This window comes from Lepisma saccharinum, chromosome 25 (assembly GCF_977018435.1).
Source record: "Lepisma saccharinum chromosome 25, izLepSacc3.1, whole genome shotgun sequence".
NCBI classification, from domain to species: Eukaryota; Metazoa; Arthropoda; class Insecta; order Zygentoma; family Lepismatidae; genus Lepisma; species Lepisma saccharinum.
Window position 1 is genome coordinate 56,069,689 of NC_139253.1, and position 22,847 is coordinate 56,092,535.

The 22,847-nt window shown below is 43.0% G+C and overlaps 1 long non-coding RNA gene across 1 annotated transcript; it reads left to right on the forward strand.

Annotated features, from left to right (window-relative positions):
- The first annotated feature begins 823 nt into the window (after positions 1-823).
- LOC145978845 (uncharacterized) lies at positions 824-22,174 on the forward strand. The gene is made up of 3 exons (XR_014440751.1): positions 824-1,128; positions 4,210-4,282; positions 21,750-22,174. It is a non-coding gene; the product is annotated as an uncharacterized LOC145978845 (long non-coding RNA).
- Positions 22,175-22,847: the final 673 nt, after the last annotated feature.

Here is a 22,847-nt window from a genome sequence, read left to right on the forward strand (position 1 = left end):
TGTTAGCCCACCGTTTTTAGTCTAAAAAAATGGCTGTTTTATATTTATAAGTGAATACTTTTATGTAGACATGTTCTGCATTCTTCATTTGTGGCTTTGAATATACAATTTTTTATTTTTTATTTATCTCTTTACTTATTTTCACTCATACAATGATAAGTTATTGTTCTTATCCTAATATATATAGGTAACTTTGATTCTAAACATACTTATGATATTTATTAATTTTTGCTTCTAAAATAATACGGTTCTTGCATACTTATTTGTGTCTGAGTTTACGAATGTTTGCAAATATATATTATTTCTTTTCACTCATACAATAATAAGTTGTTGTTATTACGTAGCTAATATATATATATATATATATATATATATATATATATATATATATATATATATATATATATATATATTGCGTAATAATTCTTGTATATACGAGAATTATTTTTGGACGGTCATACAGTATAAACTTTATTACTAAAAGTTCCCCCTAAACTTGAAAAGCTTTTCCTAAACGTGTTTTGTAAAAGTTAATAAACAATATAGCTATGCAATTTGTTATATAAGTATTATCTTGCAGGCAGTAAATGCAAAAGGAGGGGAGGAAGAGATAATAGCTCTAACTCGGCCTTGGGTGTTTGTATAAATACGACCATTGAAAGCTGATGAATGCATAAGCTGAAAAGGTAAGTAGTCTTTAATACTCTCAAACAAAACCTTTGTACCTAGGTAGTTGAGAAACTTCATCGCAATGTCCGAATGCTAACTGAGAAAGTCACATGATTTTCTGGAGAACAATGTAGTTCTTGATTCTGAATATCACTTACACAATGGGTGCAGTGAATAACCAAGGAAAGAGAGAGAAAGAAAGATATATTATTAACGCTGAAGCACTTCCTCTTCGTCAGCCATTTCAGGGCGCCAAAGTAATTAAATAGGCAGCCATTAAGAAAGAAGTCCTGCAGAAGAGCAACTTTCCAGGTCACAAAAGCGGACGGTCAGGGAGGTACGACATATCTTATGAGCGTGTGAGACAGGACGCCAGAAACAGTCCTGTTGAAGGAGGGTGCGGAATTTACTATACTTGGAGGGATACGCATATCCTGGTTGTATGTGTCAGTGACAAGGGTATGTGCAGAAAGTAGGTGCACTGTGAGTCGCTCTCCGCTTCTCTCTCTCTCTCTCTCTCTCTCTCTCTCCTCTCTCTCTTCTCTCTCTTTCTGTCTCAACCAATTTGCATGTTTTATTTTAGACGTTATTTGTTCACTGCTACATCCCTAATTGTGGTCATGTGCCAAGTACAAGGTGTCTGATAGGTCACTTTTTTTAAAAAAAATATTTTAAACTTCTTTATCTGATAACAGATTCTGTTGCGAACAGTGCCATAGTATATTCCATTCACTGAGGTCCGTTTGACATGATGAAAGATGATCAACATCGACGAGAGCCAGCAATGTTGTCATCCTTATTGATATGTTCACAAGGAGTCCAGAGATCCGTGTGTCGAGTGTCTCATGAAAATGGCATCTTACATTATGCAACTGCAACAGTTCTCATGAAAAATATTACATACCGCAATTCAGGCCCGTACCCAAAAGAGGGCCAAAGGGGGCCAAAGGGGCCATGCCCCCCTCAAGCCATGAAATATTTTAATGCAAACCTATAAGAACCTACAAAAGTAACATGGACAATTTTTATGATTTTGCAAGAATTTCGATTTTCTTCTTTCATGAATGAATGTACTGTTTGTGGAGAGAGAAGTCTGCAGTCTATTATATTTAGTAATTTAGTAATCATGGCTGTTCTGTGGTGCTGGTGTAAGAAAATTGAAAACATTGTACATTTTGGAATACTGTATTATTCGAATATTCGCGGGGGGTGCGAGAATCTATTCTCGTACTGGGCGCTGAAATCTCTAGCTGCAGCTCTGATATGGAAATATTTTCTTTCGAGAAATCATTAACAGATCTACAACATTATAGAGACATAACACAATAAAAGTATGAAATTTTATTGATCATTATTAATAGAAAGCAATAATTAAATAAAATCTAACTCTTATTAAAAACATTTCACCTATCTTCTTGATATTTTGAACCAGTTGTTAAAGGAATTAGCAAATTAAATTTGTTTATATATGCTTCATGATATTAATTAACTATTTAATGATTTACAAACATATATTTCATGACAATAATATATATATATAACCTTGGGAATCAAGAGTCACCGAGCTGTAGCAAATTCTAAAGCGAGAGGTTTATGGTTCATAACTAATTCAAAAGGGAGCCCCCCTGGTCAATGAAGGAAAAGCTGAATTATAGATGAATGAGAATGCTCTCTCCACACTATCATACCTGCCCGAAGTTCTTGTAGAGTCTTGTCCTAGATAAAGATGTATCCTCAGTCCATATCGTGTCAGAGTCCATACTTCGACTCTGACCAACTTGTTCTCCGTTATCGTTATCCCGCGCTGAGTGCATCGAAGTAGATTCAGAGTAAAACTGTAAGCGAATGAGAGCGAAGTCGTTCAGGACGTCGCATTTATACTCCTGCCGGACTAGAGGTTGTTACTCCTCCAGTCCTCTATCCGCGAGGCTACTTTCGTAACCTCCCGTATGACTTCAGTATTAAAGCAATATGAAATGTAGCGCATTCCTGGGATAACTTGGAGGCAATCACTGAAGGAGGCAGGTTAATGAACAGCAAAGAGAGCATTAAATGAGCCTCTTCTCTAACTTCACTCATCATACTTCATCAATATATATATATACACCACGGTTTCGGTCTTGCCCTCCCAAAAAAAATCCTGGGTACGGTCCTGCGGAAATTGTTTGCTCACGACTGTGACAGGAGGATGGCATGTGGAGAAAATTTTCTGACGTGGCATGTTGAATGGTGCGGATTGTGTGAGAGTTTTCTTAATAGATGCAACTATCAATATTTGGTACGTGACAGTCTTCACTTTTTGTTGGGAAGGCACAGGGACGTCTGAATATAACAATATGGTGCAGTGTCATCTCTTCTGCAGCTGTTGTTTCTGTTACATTTTAAAAATGTGTCAAAAATGTTATGGTTTATGCGGAGTTTGGAGTTATGTGGAATGCCTCAAGGAGGGGATTGTATAACAACACTACTTGGAACAGAATTGGTTAGCAAATATAGAAATTTTAATATTTAAAAATACGGAGTAACTTATGAGATACCCCGTATATTTAGCGACCTAGTCGTTGTGCTCCCCACACGCATTTTGCTTCTTTTTTGCGAGAATATGTTGGTTAACAATATTGTGAGAGTTTTCATTTTCGATTCTGTTTTAGGAAGTTCCAATTCTTGTAGAAATTTAACGAATTTTTGCAACATTCTTCAATTCAAATATTTTTTTCTACAATAGTGAGAGATACATAGAACAAGTTCAGAGACCGTGTTTTAAAAATATTAATTAAGTTATTTTGAAAGTAGAGAAAAAATATAATTTCCTGATCAACGACCTAACTTCACTACTTTCAAACATACTCGTTCTATATATTCGTATGTGTTTTTTTATATTGAATTGAATTGTTGCCTTAAGTCCACTTTATGCACAGAAAGGCTAATCGGGACAATACCTACAGTTTAAAGTAGGATCCAAACCACTATGCCATGTGCCTCCACCGGGTATCGAACCCGGGACCCCGTGATTACAAGGCACCGACGTTTTTTTTATAGTTCGAAGTTTGTTGGAACTTTCATATTTAAGATCACCTTGAACAGTTCGGTTTGAAAGGTTTGAGAAAAATTATGCCACCCAAAATTCTGTTATCTCCTAATTATTATTATTATTAATGATCTTACATTTAAAGCCAGTCATCATGGCTACTGACATATTGTGAAGTTATACAGCTTCAATTAAAATAAATTATATTTCTTTTTTTAAAAAAATTCACAATATTGGCACAATAATACCTCACCTTCCTCAACAACATTTTAAAGGTTCTATTGCAATTCGTCATGTTATAAAATTGGTGTTAAGTTCGTTCCCTAATCTCTATAAATGTGCTCTACGCACCGTTAAGTAAATCTCAAGAAGAATAGAGAAGTTACTTGAAACTCAAAAAAGTCTTCTTCCTGATGCCTGGGAATGAAGTCGAAGAACTTTATAGGAATATTAATTATCGTCAAGATGCCTAAATAATATCTGTTTAAAAGTTCTAACTTCTCTATTTACAGAGCTCCACTTCCGGAAGACATGGCGAACAAGGCTCTTTTCCTCATTCTCCTCATGGCTTTTGTTCTTATGGCGGTAAGCAACAATTGCGTGTACGGTTACAAAGAATTGTTGTCGGTCTACTGTACGCCAGGATATCTGAATGGAGACTGGACGAGAAGTATAAAGTGTGATCGAACCTGGAACACATTATTATAAAGCGAAAGCCTAATCATTACGTCATCGGGAAGGCCTACATATGGTTTTGCGAACTAAAGTATTTTCCAACAAACACATTTATTCAAAGGGTGTAAACAATTAAGCTTACCGTTATAATCAAGTCATGGGTCTTTTCATCGATACAGCCATTCTGACGAGATGATCTTTCATTTAATCTAGCTAGAAATTTTTACACGTCTTCCTTACAGTTCTGACTTGACCCCGTAGTCTGTTTACTCTACTATAAGAGTATTGATGGAGGAAGAGATTGAATGGTTTGATTGAAACTGTAAAAAAAAATTGACCACAAAAACACAGTTAATAAATTAGTATGTGTTCTACTTTTTAAGGGAATGACTCATCCCCTTCATTCCACGGAATATTGATGGAGGAAGAAATTTTATAAGCCCTTGTACAACAACATTGCTTTGAAGCTCAAGAGAAATACTTGAAGAAACAGCGCTAGTTTGGTGATAGCAGCACTTCACATTTTCTATATAGAAGAAAATGTCCAGGTCACTCTCTTATATATAATCACACACACACGCATACATAAATACATACGTGCACAGAGAGACACGTTAAATACAGTTTAAGAAATTTCAAAACATTATCTGAAACGGACACCTCCAATTTTCTATTTTAAACATTTACAGTTCACGGACAGAGAAACTTTACTTTGATATGCTTTGCTTTATTTCACTTCGCTTCTTGTGTCACTTTCTGAAGATGGAGATGAGTGATGATTTAATTAAATTGATGAATGCACACACACGAACATCTATGCCCAAGCCAGGATTCGAACTCGGATCCTCTGGCGTCGTAACGAGATGTGCTAACCACTCCTCCACGGAGCCCGGCTACTGAACTGTATTTCAACGTCTTTTCATTGGCGCCTTGATCGTCTCCATCTACTCCTTGCTTCATACAAACCCTTAATGAAAAATTGTGGGAATTAAACAATATAACTTACCCTTTGAGTAGTGCAGTTTAGAGAGTTCTGCAACATCTTGTGAGGAGCTGAAGTGAGGAGCTCGCCTTAATGGATTTTTCTCGTAAATCACCAAGGTTTTTGGGGTAACCTAACCTAAAAAAGCAAGGAGTTGGCAATTTTGCTTGAGAGTTCAGAAAACCGGAAGTGAGGCTCGGTGAGGCTCGCAGTGTTGCCAATTTTTTATTCGAAAAAAAATCACCAAGGTTTTTGGTGTAACCTAACCTAAAAAAGCAAGGAGTTGGCAACTGTGCTTGAGAGTTCTGCAACCGAAAGTAAAACTCGCAGTGTTGCCAACATCTTACTCGAAAAAATCACCAAGGTTCTTGGTCTAACCTAACCTAAAGCAAGGAGCTGGCAATTTTGCTTGAGGCTTGAGTTACAGTGCATAAAGCAAGGAGCTGGCAACCTTGCTTGAGGCTTGCCTTACAGTGCATAAAGCAAGGTTGCCAACCTACTGGTACTTTTACCATAGCTTTTTACAAAAGAGAGAGAGGGAAGAGTTAAACAACCGACGGCCTACCTACAGCTTTTTTGGTCTAACCCAGCCTAAAGCAAGGAGCTGGCAACCTCGCTTGAGGCTTGCCTTACAGTGCATAAAGCGAGGTTGCCAACCTACTGGTACTTTTACCATAGTTTTTTACAAAAGAGAGAGAAGAGAGAGGGAAGAGTTAAACAACCGACAACCCACCTACAGCTTTTTTCTTGGTCTAACCTGGCCTAAAACAAGGAGCCGGCAACACTGTTTTATGCACTGTAAGGCAAGCCTCAAGCGAGGTTGCTAACTTACTGGTACTTTTACCATGGCTTTTTACAAAATAGAGAGGAGAGAGAGGGAAGAGTTAAACAACCGACAACCTACCTACCTACAGCTTTTTCTGCTCTAACCTAGCCTAAAGCAAGGAGCTGGCAATCTTGCTTGAGACTTAGCCAATTTATATACTGACGTAACATACACACACTAAACAAGGAGAGCCGGCAACAAATATATACTGCCGTAAAAGAGAAAGAGATTTATGGCTGGCAACAGTAACGAGCGAATGCGCCATATCGTAATTTTCCAACTCCGTATATCGCGATCTTTGTAAACCTCTCTCGGGGGAACGATGTGCCACACACACACACACACACGCACACACACGCACGCGCGCATATGTATTGTAACACAAACAAACAAACAAAATAATAATTGTTGTTTTTAGGATGCCTGGCCCCTATAACCTCGCCAGGGTGCGTGGTGCCCAACCAAAAATGTGAAAGTTTTCTAATGGCTGCGGTTATAGATTACCGCACCTCTGTAGAGTTTCACGTGTTTTTTTTTCTATCTACAATCATATTTTTCTTATATATTTTTTTTAATTTTTTTTATAGGGTTGATTAAAGCACATATTTGAGGAAAACAACGCCACCCATATATAAATAAACCCTCAAACTAACACTAATTAGAATTAGCCTACAAAATTTTTCTCGTAAGGCATTTTTTTGTAAACACTCTACCACCAACAGATTACATATAAATAAACATACCCCCCAAAAAATGCGCTCCATGAAAAGTTGTCCTGTGTGCAAGATAACCATATCAAGCAAAAATTTTGCAAGACATTGTCGCACCTGCGTGCCAGGCAAGCATTTGGCTGCCACTGAACTGTGTTCCGGATGCAATAAACAGCATAAGCTTAATTGTCTAAGCAAAAATACATCTGGGGCTCAGCCTTCGACCTCCACCAAGAGGAAGGCAGAAGCAGCCTCCATCAATGCACCATCCGCCAAACGCGTCAAGCCTGTGGCGAAAGCGAACCAGACTGCTTTCCAGCAGTTGTTAGAGGATTTTGTCATCACTTCGGAGGGCTCATGCGACGTACGTAGCTTTTTGGAGAACGTGCAAGCCAAAATCATTTCCATCCTCGGCGATGCGCTTGCAATGCACTCCACTAAATTCTACGCATCGCTACGTTGCCAGTACAAGAAGCCGTCTGACGAAATTTACAGCTTCTGCCACAACACCAAGGCGAAGACGCTGCATCTGGCGGATGTCGACAACCTCGAGGTCATCTACAACCAGTTTACCGATGAGCTGGTGGCAAAACAGGAGGAACATCAAGCTAAAGGCTCGGGGGGTTCGCTGTGTGGCGAGCCTCACGAACTGTGCGTCAAACTTTGTAAGTTCGTGCCTCTCTCCGCCTCCAGCTACGTCCCCTTACCACCTACCATTGTGGCAAAGAAGGCCGTCCTGAACATCCAAAATGAAGATAACAAGTGCTTCGTATGGTCGGTGCTTGCAGCATTACACCCTGTCGACCGGAAAAACAATCCACACCGAGTTAACCACTACCGACCCTACGAGGCAGAGCTGGAAGATGCGATGGCTGGGATCGACTATCCCGTGGAGGTCCCGGATATTCGCAAGTTCGAGGCCCGTACACACAACCCTCGGTTGGCCATCAACGTTTACGGTCTCACTGACGAAAATGCGGTGTACCCCATCCGGGTGAGCGACGTAAAAAACGATGGTGCGCAGGAAATTCACCTTCTGCTCATCAAGGACGAGACCCATCACCACTACACCCTTATCCGTTCCCTCTCCCGGTTGGTGTCGAGCCAAAAAAGCAAGCATCATGGTAGCATAGAAGTTTGTCGCAGGTGCTTGTCAATGTTCGACGGACAGGATCAACACAATTACCAACATGTTCGAGGCTCCAACATCGCTGCAGAGAAGCTTGCCAGCCACAAGATCTACTGCAATGCCAACGAGCCAGGTGTGGCAGTCTTGCCCAAACCTGGCACCGTGGAGCGTTTCCACATGCACGGTGCCATGGTAGAACATCCCGCTATCATCATCGCGGATTTCGAAGCCTTCCTCAAACCCCTGTCCACTTGCGATCCCGACCCTGAAGTTTCTTCCACCACCCCTTACCAACTCCACGAGGCTTCGAGTTATGCATACGTTGTGGTGCGACGAGACCAGCACATCGCCCCCGAGCCCTACGTGTATCGCGGTCCCGACGCAGCCAAACACTTCCTCGAGAGGATGGTTGTCGAGGCCAACGAGATAGGGAAGGTACTGTTGGCCCCCAAGTCTATGCTCCCACTGCCCCCCGATGATCAACGTAGACACGACGAGTCCATTGCTTGCCCTGTCTGCGTCAAGGAGTACACCGCCAACAACCGTAAAGTCCAACACCATGATCACTTCAACGGTAGGTATGTTGGTCCATGGTGCAACGGATGCAACCTCATGGCCCGGGACCCGCGCTTCATCCCTGTGTTTTTTCATAATGGCTCGGGATACGACTTCCACCACCTCGTCAAGCATCTTGGGTACGACGGCATGCGAATCAACGTCCTGGCGCAGAACGAGGAGCGTTACATTAGCTTGAGCAAGTGGGTGCGAATCTCAGAATTACGCTCTACCGTCGAGCTTCGCTTCCTCGACTCTCTGAGGTTCCTCCCGGCCAGCCTCGATGCTCTCGCAGGGAAGCTTAGCGACGAGCAAATGCTCATCACCTCCGCGAACTTTCCGAACTTGGACGCAGGTCTCTTCAGGCGTAAGGGTGTCTACCCCTACGAATACGTCACAGACCCTTCCAAGTTCGCAGAGACGTCGCTACCTCCTCGAGCAAACTTCTACAGCAAGCTGCGAGGCTCGAACATCACCGACGAGGAATATCACCACGCCCAGTCCATGTGGCGCGAGCTGGGCTGTCGAACTCTCGGGGACTACCACGACGCCTACCTCAGACTTGATGTGACACTCCTCGCCGACGTGTTCCAGACGTTCCGTGCGACTGCGAAGACCATCTACAAGCTGGACCCTGCCTACTTCTACAGTCTCCCCGGACTGGCATGGTCGGCCATGTTTCTGGTGACGAAGATCGAGCTGGAGCTTCTTTCGGACGTAAACATGATGCTGTTTGTGGAACGTGCCGTGCGGGGTGGAATGGTCCAGGTGTCGCAGCGACACTCGCGCGCCAACAATCACCACATGTCCACCGGTTACGACCCCTCACAACCGTCCAGCTACATCATGTACACGGACGTCAATAACCTCTATGGACACTCCATGATGCAGCCACTCCCTTTTAGAGGCTTCGAGTGGGCTGACCCTTCCAACTTCGACATCGAAAACTTCGACGATTCGGAACATGGGTTCTTCGCCGAGGTGGACCTTGAGTTCTCCGAGAAGCTGCAGGATTTGTTCTGCGATCTTCCCCCTGCACCCGAGTTCAAGTGTCCACCGGATTCCAACCAGAAGAAGCTCGTCATGGACTTCGAGTCCAAAGAGCGTTATGTCCTGCACTACCAAAACCTCCGGTGGTTGATGAAGCAAGGGGTCGCGGTCCACGCAGTTCACCACATCCTCAAGTTCGAGCATTCTCCATGGTTGAAGCCATACATCGAGCTCAACACCGAACATCGCACAGTCGCCACTTCTGATTTCGATCGCGATTTCTTCAAGTTAATGAATAATGCGGTGTTTGGCAAAACTATGGAGAATGTACGGAATCGCATGGACATAAAATTGGTAACGAGCAAAGCACAATGTCGCAGGCTCGTAGCAAACCCATTATTTAAATCGAGGACCATTTATAACGAGCAGCTTGCTCTGGTGCATATGAGGAAGAGTGAGGTGAGGCTCGACAAGCCAATTTATGTTGGTGCCTCAGTATTAGACCTGAGCAAGCTGCACATGTTCGAGACGTACTACGACATATTACGTCCATATTATAGCCACAACATCTCGCTTCTCTACACGGACACGGACAGCTTGGTGTACCACGTCCACTCAGCCGATGCATACAGGGATATAGTCACGGCACCAGCTTTGGTCAACCTCTTCGACACCTCGGGCTATCCCCAGCCGAACCAGTACGGCATCCTGCCCCGAAACAAAAAAGTACCTGGCAAACTCAAAGACGAGAAGGATGGTGATGTAATTCTCGAGTTTGCGGGTCTTCGCGCCAAGGCCTATGCCATCAAAGCCGAGGGCAGCGTTACCAAGAAGGCCAAGGGTGTCGGCAGACAGGTGGTTCGGGAGCATCTCGCATTCGAGGACTTTGTCGATTGCCTCAAGACCAGGTCGTCGGTTCTAAGAGAAGAACAGCGCATCCAGAGCGTCGACCATGTGTTGACCACAAACAAAGTTAGAAAAATTGCGCTGGATCCCAACGACGACAAGAGGTGCGTCCTCGAGTGTGGTATTCACACATTGCCGTGGGGGCACTATCGCTTAGCAGAAAGCAAAACCTGCAACATATGCCCATCTTCAACAGAAGATTCATAAAAACAAAACAAAACAAAAAAAAAACAAAAAAAAAACATTGACTGTCATTACAAAAAACTTTGACTGTATTCTTAAATAACCAGCATGCCTATGAATTTGTTCGGTTTCAAAAAACAGATCATTATGGAAACCATACCAGATCATGAAGTCTTACCTTCCGTGTTACCTAAACTCAACGGTCTGTTGATCATTCACCTCAACAGCATTTGGACGAAACTGAATGACGATGTGGGCAAGATGTTTTATGTTTTTAATAACAATTTACATTTCTACGAAATTCCGATCGACGGGAAACTTCAAATCACCATGAATCCGGAAAACGCAGGCGAAATCAAAATTTCTACCGGCAAAAACATTTTTCGAATCAAGCACGACAAGATGCTTTCTAACATTACGTACGATGTGTCCGCAGGAGATTATCTTTACATGGAACTCCTCGGAGATTACGACAAACTCATTCCTCTTTTTGTAGAATTACGAATCGTCTATCCTATTATAAATAACCGTTAACCAAAAATGCCTAACGACATTTTCGGCAACACCAAGCGTGTAGACCACGCAGAAGAGATTCTCATGTTGGACGTTCGAGTTAAGAAGTTGAGGACCGATTTGATCGCTTTGCAGGAGACCTTAAACAAAAGTTTAGAGTCGGAAATCGCTACGCTCCAAACGCAATGTCTCGACCCCATTCTAAAAATCGATTCCGAACTGAAAACGCTGATAAAAAATTATGTCGACGTACCTTCTTACGACAGCGTTCAAAATATACAGTTGAGCGTGGATTCGCTTCAAAATGATTTGGCCAAATTACAGCAATTTCAATCGAAAAATGAAGATTTGGAAAAACTGAAACTCGAAATCGAAGAACGAACTTCCGCAATAGAAAAGAATTTCTCCGAACTTCAAACCGTGGTGAACGATATTGATGTAGAACGCTTGCACGTCGTCGTTTCCAAATTACAAGAAGAATTCACCGGCACGTTGGAAGAAATTAAATCCAAGTTGCAGACTTTGGAAGATACAATGACAAACCTACCATCGTCGGACGAACTGCAGGTCATCGGTAAAAGCGTCGCGAACATAAAAATTCAATTGGAGGCCTATCAAGATTTCGAACACATTCAAACCACCATCGCTACGCTTCAGGCGTCCTTGGAATTGATCAACGAAGAAATTAAAAATATTCACGCTGAAGCGAGAGCGTTGACGAGCATTCAAGACACATTGAGCACGGTTCAGCATAAAATCGAATATTTAGAAAATTTAAACGTCGAAACGAATCTTGCTCATTTTCATCACGTACTCGACAACATACAGGGTGATTTGGAATCTTTACGGACGAGCGTGCCTTCGAGCGAAGATTTGGAAAAATTGAAAACGGCGGTGATGGCACTATCCGATTCGAGCGACATCAAAAGTTCATTGAGCGATCTCGAGAGTAAAGTGGCCAATCTCCCCACCTCCAAAGAATTGCACGCTTTGAAAAGAAACATATCTCGAATGCTGAAACGACTGGAAACGGAAACGGCGAACGTGGAAGAGATTCGAGACGAAATCAGTTCGCTGGTGTCGACGCTGCCCACTTCGCAGAGCGTCGCCGATCTTCACACGCAGTTTACAGAGATGCGAAGCATCGTGAACGATCTTACCGAGAAAAGTTCGAAATTGAATCAAGTCGAGAACCTTCAGAGTATCGTCGTCAACATCAGAGATCAAGTTGGAGTGCTGGAATCCACGCAGGAATCGACGCTGGCCTCTTTCGGCGCCAAGTTGCAAGAACTCAACGAAAGCTACAAGCAGTTGAAGGTGGAAGTGAAAATCAAACCGTCATTTTCTACCGTAACGGATACCATAGTCGAACATTTGTTGCCCGTACAAAACACACTGGGTCAGCTTCACAGCAACCTCGTTAGCGTCGATACTAAATTCGCTAAACTGCATTCTCTGCAAGCCATCGAAATCAACAGCGTACCCAATCAACAGAGAATCTCCACGTTCGTCGAAGGTAACAAACTGTACATGTTGCATCCTTATCATCCGTACTACAAGTTTCTCCTCGATGGCACGATTCAGATAAACGAATTTTCGTACTGGTCTCACGGTAGAAAAGCTAGCGTTCCCACCATGACTTTGATATCGAATCGTGGTGTCCAGAAAGCAGGAAACATTCCTCTGGCACGTTGGAACGAAACGCGCAACATATATGAAATACACGAAGACGAAGATCTCACCGTTTTCGACGTGAGTGCCGGCGATAAGCTGATCATTCAAAACACGAGCAAAGTGCCACCCTCTTTGAATCCCATCACGCTTGTGCTTCTTTTGAAACGTAATCTCTAAAAAAATGTCTAGGCAAGCCATCGTCGAAGAATTGCATAAACCTGCACGCCGCAACTACGAACGTTTGGCTGTGGTAACCAAGGGCATCGACGACCTCTGGCAAAGTGACCTCGTGGAGATGAGTAGCGGCAATTTGAAAAACGTGCATAAATTGAACAAGGGCAACAAGTACCTCCTCACCGTCATAGACACGTTTTCGAAATTCGCATGGGCTCTACCTTTGAAGGCGAAAACGGGAACGTGCGTCACGGAAGCATTCAAATTAATTTTTCGCGAAAGCGGCGGCAGACGACCACGGTTTCTGCAAACGGACAACGGTAAAGAATTTTACAACGCCGTATTCCAAAAATTTATTCAAAAACACAAGATTCGACATTATTCGACCTTCAGTCACATCAAAGCCAGCATCGTGGAAAGATTTAATCGAACCTTGAAAACACACATGTGGAAACGATTCACGCTTCGGGGAAATTACAAATGGGTCGACATCCTGCCGGAACTCGTCGACACCTATAATGATACGGTACACAGAACGATAGGCATGAAGCCAGCCGACGTTACCAAGTCCGACGAGCGGCGTTTAATTTCTACCGTTTACTGTCCAAAGTACACACCCACGACAAAGAAAGCTAAATACAAAATTGGAGACCAGGTGAGGATCAGCAAATTCAAACGCACCTTCGAGAAGGGGTTCACAAAAAATTGGAGCACGGAACTCTTTACGGTGGTTCGAGTTCTACCTGGAAACCGACACACGTATATAATAAAAGATAGTAGCGGCGAGATTTTGAAAGGAAGATTTTACGAAGAGGAACTCTCTAAAACGAAACACCCCGACACGTACCTCATCGAGAAAGTATTGCGTAGGAAAGGTGACAAACTGTTTGTCAAATGGCTGGGACTTCCAGAAAAGAGTTGGATCGACGCGAGCGAAGTGATCTTGTGAGTACGTGGAACGTGGTGAAGCGTCTACCGGATCCGGAAAGTCAAACGAGAAAGAAAAAGAACGGCGAGTTGCTTCCCGACAGCATCCGCTGTCTGATCGTAGGTCCTTCGGGGTGTGGGAAAACGACACTGCTCGTGGACAATTTTCTCCTCGCACCGAATTGGTTAAATTGGAAGAACAGGCACCTGTACGTGTTCTCGAAAAGTTTGGAGCAATCCAAATACCAGCAACTGATGAAACTGTACGATGGTCTGGACATTGCAACGTTCGCCTCGGAAATAAAACCACTCGACGATTGTCGTTAAAATTCAGTCGTTGTGTTCGACGACGCCATCCTGGAAAATCAAAATGAAATTCGCAACTTTTTCACGCAAGGTCGTCACAAAGGAATGGATTGTTTTTACCTAGCTCAAACGTTTTCCAAAATTCCAAAACAGTTAGTGCGCGACAACGCTAATTTTATATGTTTGTTTCGTCAAGATCACACCAACCTCAAGCACGCGTACGATGACTACGTAGGCGGAGACATGAACTACAATCAATTTTCGGAAGGCTGCTCTACTTGCTGGAACAGTGACGATTTCGGATTCGTGACGATCGACATGACGAGAAAACCCAACGACGGAAAATACAGAAACAAAATCAACGACTTTCTAAACGTTGCAACGTTGTGAGAAACGACGTGTATAAATAACATCATGACGAAACGAAAAATCGAAGACGAAAATCTCAAGCTTCGCGATTACCTCGCGAAACGCTTCAAAGGTTGGAAATCCGAGAATCGCGGATTCTACGAAGAGAAGAAACGTCAGGATCAACCTGTGATCGATGCCATCAGCGGTCTAGGTAAAGAAATTAAAAGTGTCACGGAACAAAATAAAAATTTGATCAATGAACTCGTACCGCTCGCAGCTAAAAGTTACGCCGTACCCACGCCCATTTCGAGCATTCCTTCGACGCCGTTCGAACTGAAGGATGCACCGGCACGACGTCGAGCCATAGGCAGCACATCGTCTTCGGATAAAATCGAGTTGGGACCTTTGGCACGAGACTACCTGAGCACGGGGAAATTCGACAAGGATGAAGTGTTCGGATTGTATCCCAGCATTGAAACCAGCGAAGGCGGCGGTGTGGTGTGGAAGATTGGGAAATCGAAGGTCACCTTCGAAGGCAACGACATTAAAGTCAATTTAGGCGACAAGGATAGTTGGAACAGGTATCCGGGTACGGTGGGACTGTGGGAACTCGTCGCCAAAAAGCAGCCGAAAGATTACACCGACGAAGATTACCAAAGTTACAAGGAAATTCTGATCATGACGGATGCCTTGTACCAGAACAACGACGCCTCGCAGAATAGGGTGAAATCGAGCAGCGGCGAGAAGTACAGGAATCTTATCAAACCGATTTGGAACCAGGTCAAAACAGGCAGCGGCGTCAAACGCTACAATACGTTACCTAAAGAATTTGTTTGGGTGGACGACGTTAGGAAGCTCGTGGACCGATTGTTGGTGATAGCCGGCGAAGAGAATGCAGGTAATCGTAATTTCTACAACGAGAAGGTTGGCATCGTGGACATGATCAGCACGAAACTTTCCAACTTCATCGTGAACGACGACAAGGGCATAGGTTACCTGATCAAAATCATCAACACGCTGCCTCCGAAATTTTGGAACGTGGCCGAAGGAAAGGGACTCGTGAACGACATCATCAACAAGTTACCTTTTGAGATGCATCTACCTGGCTACCAGTACTGCGGACCGGTTACCAAACTCGAGAAAAGATTGGAGAGAGGAGACAAGGGTGTGAATCCGTTGGACGCGGCATGCAAAGATCACGACATCGCCTACAACACCACGCAGACGGATCTGGACGCACGTCACGAAGCAGACAAAAAATTGGAACATGTAGCTTTCGAAAGGTTCGTGAGCAGAGACGCATCGCTGGGTGAACGGGTCGCCGCACTGGGTACCACCATCGCCATGAACACAAAACAAAAATTGGGGTGGGGTATATAAATAACATACCGTAAAAAATAATAATAATAACAACATGTCTCGTATAACTGATTTGCCACCCGAGCTACTATCTAAAATATTCAAGAAAGTAGTAAACGGAGATGTTAATAAACTTCTAATCATAGCAAGAACAACGCCGGAATTTCGCATCCCTTGTGAAATGGTTCTCAAGGACCATCTTCGGGAGATCAGCGGCCTGAGGTGCAGTGATCTCAACATTCTGCTTTCGGCTGCAGGGGAAAAATTGAACGAGAGGTCGGACGAACTGGACGAGGCGAAGCAGGGAAGAAGATGGTACACAGTAGATTGGTACAAGTCTGAGCAGGAGAGGAAAGATATCATTACGCACATCATCGCGTTTTCCGAAGCACGGACTTTCTTCCTCTGTTAAAAATAATAATATATATACGTGTCAAAAAAACTTGATATATAAATAACACACATCGTGAAAAAAATAATCTTCGGTATATATAAATAACACACATCGTAAAAAAACAATTAAATTTCTCTCTAACACTCTGAAATTTTTTTGATATGACGACTGAAAAAATAAGTGATCTCCAAGCATTAAAACAAATGCTAAATTTGTCAGTCGAGTATGTAAAAATTCAGGAATTGGAAGTCGACAAACCTTACACGATAACTTCCGGTTCAATCGTTTCTACCCAGTATGGTCCCAAGGTACGCCTGTTGCTCAACGCACAATACAGTCTATTTTTACCAGATCGATACGCTAACATGTTATCCGACGAGAAGCTACCTATTTTAATCGAGAACAAAACTCGAATCGTGTACAAGGGGACAAAGGAACTTCTTGGCAAGAAAACGAAGCACGTAATAGAATTTGTGTAACGACTGCGAGGCCTTGAAAATATATAAATAACATACCGTAAAAAAACTACACAAGAAAAAATCTCAGAATATATATATAAATAACATACCGTAAAAATAACACATAGAGCATCAACATGAAGCCCAAGGGTGTTGTGTACCAGATACCATATTCGAATCTAAAAAATCTAGGTGCCCTCGATGGGTTACTCACCAAGAAACAACGCGAGAAGAAACGTTCTTGCTTGTCGAAAGGACACGGAATGAAATTGCTGCTCAGCACACCTCAATTGAAAAGATTGCAGCGTTCGCGGAAACAGCAAAAGATCGGAGGTTTCATATTCAGCATCCCGGCCATCCTGGCGGCATTGGGGGCCGTTGGAAGTTTGGCCGGCGGAAGTGCCGCCATCGCGAAAACCGTCATCGACTCGAAGAAGAACAAGGCCGAGTTGGAAGAACAGAAACGTCACAACCTGGCCATGGAGAAGAAGGGGAAGGGCGTGATGAAAAAGTTTAAAAAAAAGAAACAGAAGCACTCACCAACCGAGACATTGAATCTCTGATCGAACCGTTACAAATCAAACACTTCAGAGGAGTTTTCATGTCCGACTCGTTACCTTCAAGCGTTAAAAAAGAAGAATGCGGCGTAGTCAACTTGGACGGTCAAGAAAATCCAGGCACGCATTGGATATGTTACCACAAAAATGATGATAAAGCATTCGTTTTCGATTCTTTCGGAGGCGTTCCACCTACAAATTTAATTCATTATCTGAAAACGAACAAAACCTCCATATACTACAACGACGAACGCATTCAAAATTTCGGAGACGTGAACTGCGGTCATCTCTGCCTCTCCGTGCTCGCGTTTCTCTCTAAAATAAATAACCCTACGATCGAGGATTTCCAGAAAGCATTGTGGAACCTCAAACAGTATCACTAGGATGGGCGTGTTCCATCTCACGAGCGAATCTTCAATCTTGAAACTCACGCTGCACGACGACATCGTCTATCCTAAATCCGTGGCTCTGCGTGCATTCTACAGCATGTACCTCATACCCAATGTTACGCATCACAACAACAAAATTAGCGTCGGAAGCGAACACATCGTCGTCACGCCAGGACAATACAATCTTTCCACTTTGCAAGCTCAGTTACCCAAAGGCACATACCTTTCTCAAAATTCGGTCACGCACAGAGTGGAAATCCTATCCGCAACGGAGACCGTGGACCTGGGCACCATGGGAGAACTTTTAGGTTTCGAGAACAACACAAAACTCGAAGCTGGCATCAAGCACGTAGCAACCAACATTCCTAAATTCTTGGCCATAGAGACTCTGAACGTACACTGTAACGTGGCCGAAGGCATGATCACGAAATCTTCGGACGGATTGTTAGGAAGTCACAAGCAGACGGGAATCATAGCCACTTTCAAACCAAGTTCCGAGTTCATGGAACCGATTATTTACACGCCCTCTTCGCCGATCTATTTTCCAGTATGTCGCAACCGCATAGACGACATAGAGTTGGTGGTGACGAACGAGAAAGGAGAGGTGGTGGATTTCGCAGGTGCAACGACCACGGCCATCGTGGAGATCAACGTATAATAAATAAACATACATGTAAAATGGAGCAAATCGAAAGTTACGAATTGCAATCTTTCCCTCCCAACCGTCGCACGTTCGCCAATCTGAACGAAGCGAACAGGGAGATCGAATACGACGTGGACGTAGGCGACGGGTTCGTTCATCCTCACAGAGCGGACCTCTACCTTCAATTCGACGTGGTGAAGAAGGAAAGCGGAGAAGCCTTTCCACCCAATGCCAATTTGAAACTCGTGGACAACTTCGTGCCTCACCTGTTCTCGCAGGTGGAGGTGAGGAAACACAACACCGTCATCGACAGAATAGATTATCCAGGCATCACGTCGACGGCAGTGGGAACGTTGAAATTATCCAAAACGGACGCAGCGTACTACCAGGCGGGAGGATTCGAAGCCGGGACCAAAATATCAACGAGAAGTCACACGGTGCTCTTTCCCATGCGTCTGCTGCCGGGTTTCTTCTCGGACTACAAGGAGATCATGTGGAAGGGAGGACTGAGGGTCACGTTTCGAAGAGCTGCCAACGACAACGACGCACTGATGCGATACACCAACTTGAACGCCGACGGCACGCCGATAGCCAACACTTTACCCGAAGCGGCGAAATGCGTCATCCAAAGCATGGAATTGAGAATGCCGGTGGTGGAATACGAAACGAACTACGCCCTCAAGTACAAAGCGGAGATCTTGAAAAGTCCGCAGGTGCCGATTCACTTTCACGGTTACCAGTGCGTTCAGAAGATGGCGTCGGGAAGTCACATGGAATTCGACGTGACGACGCAGTTCAACAACATACAGTTCGACATGCCAGATTTTGTCGTAGTGCTCTTTCAGACCGGGCGCGATAAAAATCAGGAAAAAGATTCCAGCAAGTTCGACGACTGCAAGATCAAGAACGTTTATCTGAAGAATGGACGCAACGAAGTGTTCCCGCGCGAGAATTACAACCTCGACATGACCAAAAACGATTATCTAAAACTTTACGAAGCTTACACAGCTTACAAACGCGTGACCGAGGGAAGCGTGGACATGTACTACACGCCCAGCGAATTCAAAATCCGCAGGCCGATGACCGTCATCAACACATCTAAGAGGAAGAAGGTTGTGGTCAACGATCGAACCAACATCAAGGTCGTCTGCGAGTTCCACGATGCCTTGCCCGAGGACACCCTATGCAGTGTCATCCTGATTGCAGAGAAGTCCTTCGCCTACGACGTGAAGAACGAGAGGGTCACAGAGCAGTTTTAACAAGTTTTTTTAACATCTTTTCTTGCACAAATAAGAAATTTTCTGCACTAGCACAATCAGCTACAATGGCACAATACGAATTTCACTAGTTCAGATCAGTTACAAATGTCAATTTCATTAGTTATCAGTCACAATATCTTTTTTGCACTATAGCACGAGACAATCAGAAAATTTGCACAAAAAAAATTTGTTGTTGTTTTTTACACGTGAAAATTAACAATAAAATTTCTTTTTTATCGTTTCAGATGCTGTCGAAACATCAAAAACACATACACACACACTAGAAAAAAAGCATGCAACTTTATTTGTAACACACACATACATTCTCCATCTTCATCAAGAAAATATTATAATAAACATAATCATTTTTATCTATCTCACAATAAAACTCTATATCCAAAAATATCACAACATCAAATAACACTAGAGTCGTTAGTACACGTTGCATGCATTACGGAGGTCCTCTGTAGGGTTTCATGGAAGTTTGGGGGAAAAAAAAAACACGTGAAACTCTACAGAGGTGCGGTAATCTATAACCGCAGCCATTAGAAAACTTTCACATTTTTGGTTGGGCACCACGCACCCTGGCGAGGTTATAGGGGCCAGGTGTCCTAAAAACAACAATTATTATTTTGTTTGTTTGCTTGCGTCACAATACATACGCATGCATGCATGTATGTGTGTGTGTGTGTGTGTGTGTGTGTGTGTGTGTGGCACATCGTTCCCCCGAGAGAGGTTTACAAAGGTCGCGATATACGGAGTTGGAAAATTACGATATGGCGCATTCGCTCGTTACTGTTGCCAGCCATAAATCTCTCTCTCTTTTACGGCAGTATATATTTGTTGCCGGCTCTCCTTGTTTAGTGTGTGTATGTTACGTCAGTATATAAATTGGCTAAGTCTCAAGCAAAGTTGCCAGCTCCTTGCTTTAGGCTAGGTTAGAGCAGAAAAAGCTGTAGGTAGGTAGGTTGTCGGTTGTTTAACTCTTCCCTCTCTCTCCTCTCTATTTTGTAAAAAGCCATGGTAAAAGTACCAGTAAGTTAGCAACCTCGCTTGAGGCTTGCCTTACAGTGCATAAAACATTGTTGCCGGCTCCTTGTTTTAGGCCAGGTTAGACCAAGAAAAAAGCTGTAGGTGGGTTGTCGGTTGTTTAACTCTTCCCTCTCTCTTCTCTCTCTTTTGTAAAAAACTATGGTAAAAGTACCAGTAGGTTGGCAACCTCGCTTTATGCACTGTAAGGCAAGCCTCAAGCGAGGTTGCCAGCTCCTTGCTTTAGGCTGGGTTAGACCAAAAAAGCTGTAGGTAGGCCGTCGGTTGTTTAACTCTTCCCTCTCTCTCTCTTTTGTAAAAAGCTATGGTAAAAGTACCAGTAGGTTGGCAACCTTGCTTTATGCACTGTAAGGCAAGCCTCAAGCAAGGTTGCCAGCTCCTTGCTTTATGCACTGTAACTCAAGCCTCAAGCAAAATTGCCAGCTCCTTGCTTTAGGTTAGGTTAGACCAAGAACCATGGTGATTTTTTCGAGTAAGATGTTGGCAACACTGCGAGTTTTACTTTCGGTTGCAGAACTCTCAAGCAAAGTTGCCAACTCCTTGCTTTTTTAGGTTAGGTTACACCAAAAACCTTGGTGATTTTTTTCGAGTAAGCAGTTGGCAACACTGCGAGCACCACCGAGCTCCACTTCCGGTTTCTGAACTCTCAAGCAAAATTGCCAACTTCTTGCTTTTTTAGGTTAGGTTACCCCAAAAACCTTGGTGATTTACGAGAAAAATCCATTAAGGCGAGCTCCTCACTTCAGCTCCTCACAAGATGTTGCAGAACTCTCTAAACTGCACTACTCCTTTGGAACCAGGTACAGACTGAGTCTACGTATACACATACGAAGAATGTACTTCAATTTGCCCCCCTTAATAAAAATGAAAACAGCCCATTGAATAGTGCGTCCTCTACTGTGAAGTTTCTGTAGTGGTTAAATGAAAATGGAAATGTGTTTATAAATTGAAAATTTTACCGATTGAAATATTTCATATTCGACCAATATACATCAACGAAGTCCTGTGCTTAGAGTAATCTAAATTTCTTCGCCTTTTCCAGAACTGCATTGACTTCAAACGTGCCGAGATGGCAAACGAAGATCCATTTGATAGAAGACGACGAGGAGCGGATAAATACGGGAGATGGCCTCGACGATGAGGTAGATAGAGGCTTCCCTTCCTACTAGTTTCCAGCATAAACTTCCAAGTATCCTGAGGATTCAAATAGAGCACCTAGAAACATCCCATCAGCACATATAAGTTGCCTGATACCTGCACGAGAACTAAGGAGACCTCACATTCCGTACACATAAGGCACCTTTGCCAAGGGCGCCGACTTTCCAAAATTTCTGTGGGTGCATATTAATGGCGGTTAGATCTGTAATTATCAAGTATTGTATACTTTAAACAACTTCCATGCACAATGATTGAAAAGGCAATGATATTATCACCACGTTACTAAAAGAAAATACCACATTCATACAAATTAAAATGAAAAAATCTTCATAAATGCAAATAATTTTAATTGTATTGCAGAAAGAACTATGCAAGGATTTTGTTGTGAACAGAAACTACAAAATGACTAACTTTATGTACCAAATAATAATAATAATAATTTCATGTTAACTTTCAATATGAAACACATTCCTTCTTACGTCCTTTCCACTTGTGAATTTGTTTGCAATTTTGGTAATGTTAATATTTTTAGTCATTTCTTTATGAACATGCAAAATTGCCAAATCATTCTATCTTTTTTGGGTCATTGTTGACCGCAAAAATGTTTTCAATCGTCTAAGTGCTGAAAATGACCGCTCAGAGCTACAAGAAGTAACAGGTATAGTTAAAATCACCCGTACAAACTTCACAAATTCTGTGAGCATTTCACGCATGGGACCACTGCTTTCTCTACTTAAAATATTTGTAATGTCTGACAAGTTGGCCACTTTTTCTTTGTCGTCCTGCACACATTTAGAAACATGTCCCTGTGCAATGTTAGCTTGTCTTTATCAAAGTCTGTCCCATAGAACTGCAGAATTTGATCAGCACCAATTTGATCGATAGCAAAAGCTTCAAGTTGTGAAATAAGTTCCAAAACCTTTGTTTGAAATCTACGATTTAGCGAATCAACAGCCACAGCAACTATTTCAAAAGATATTTG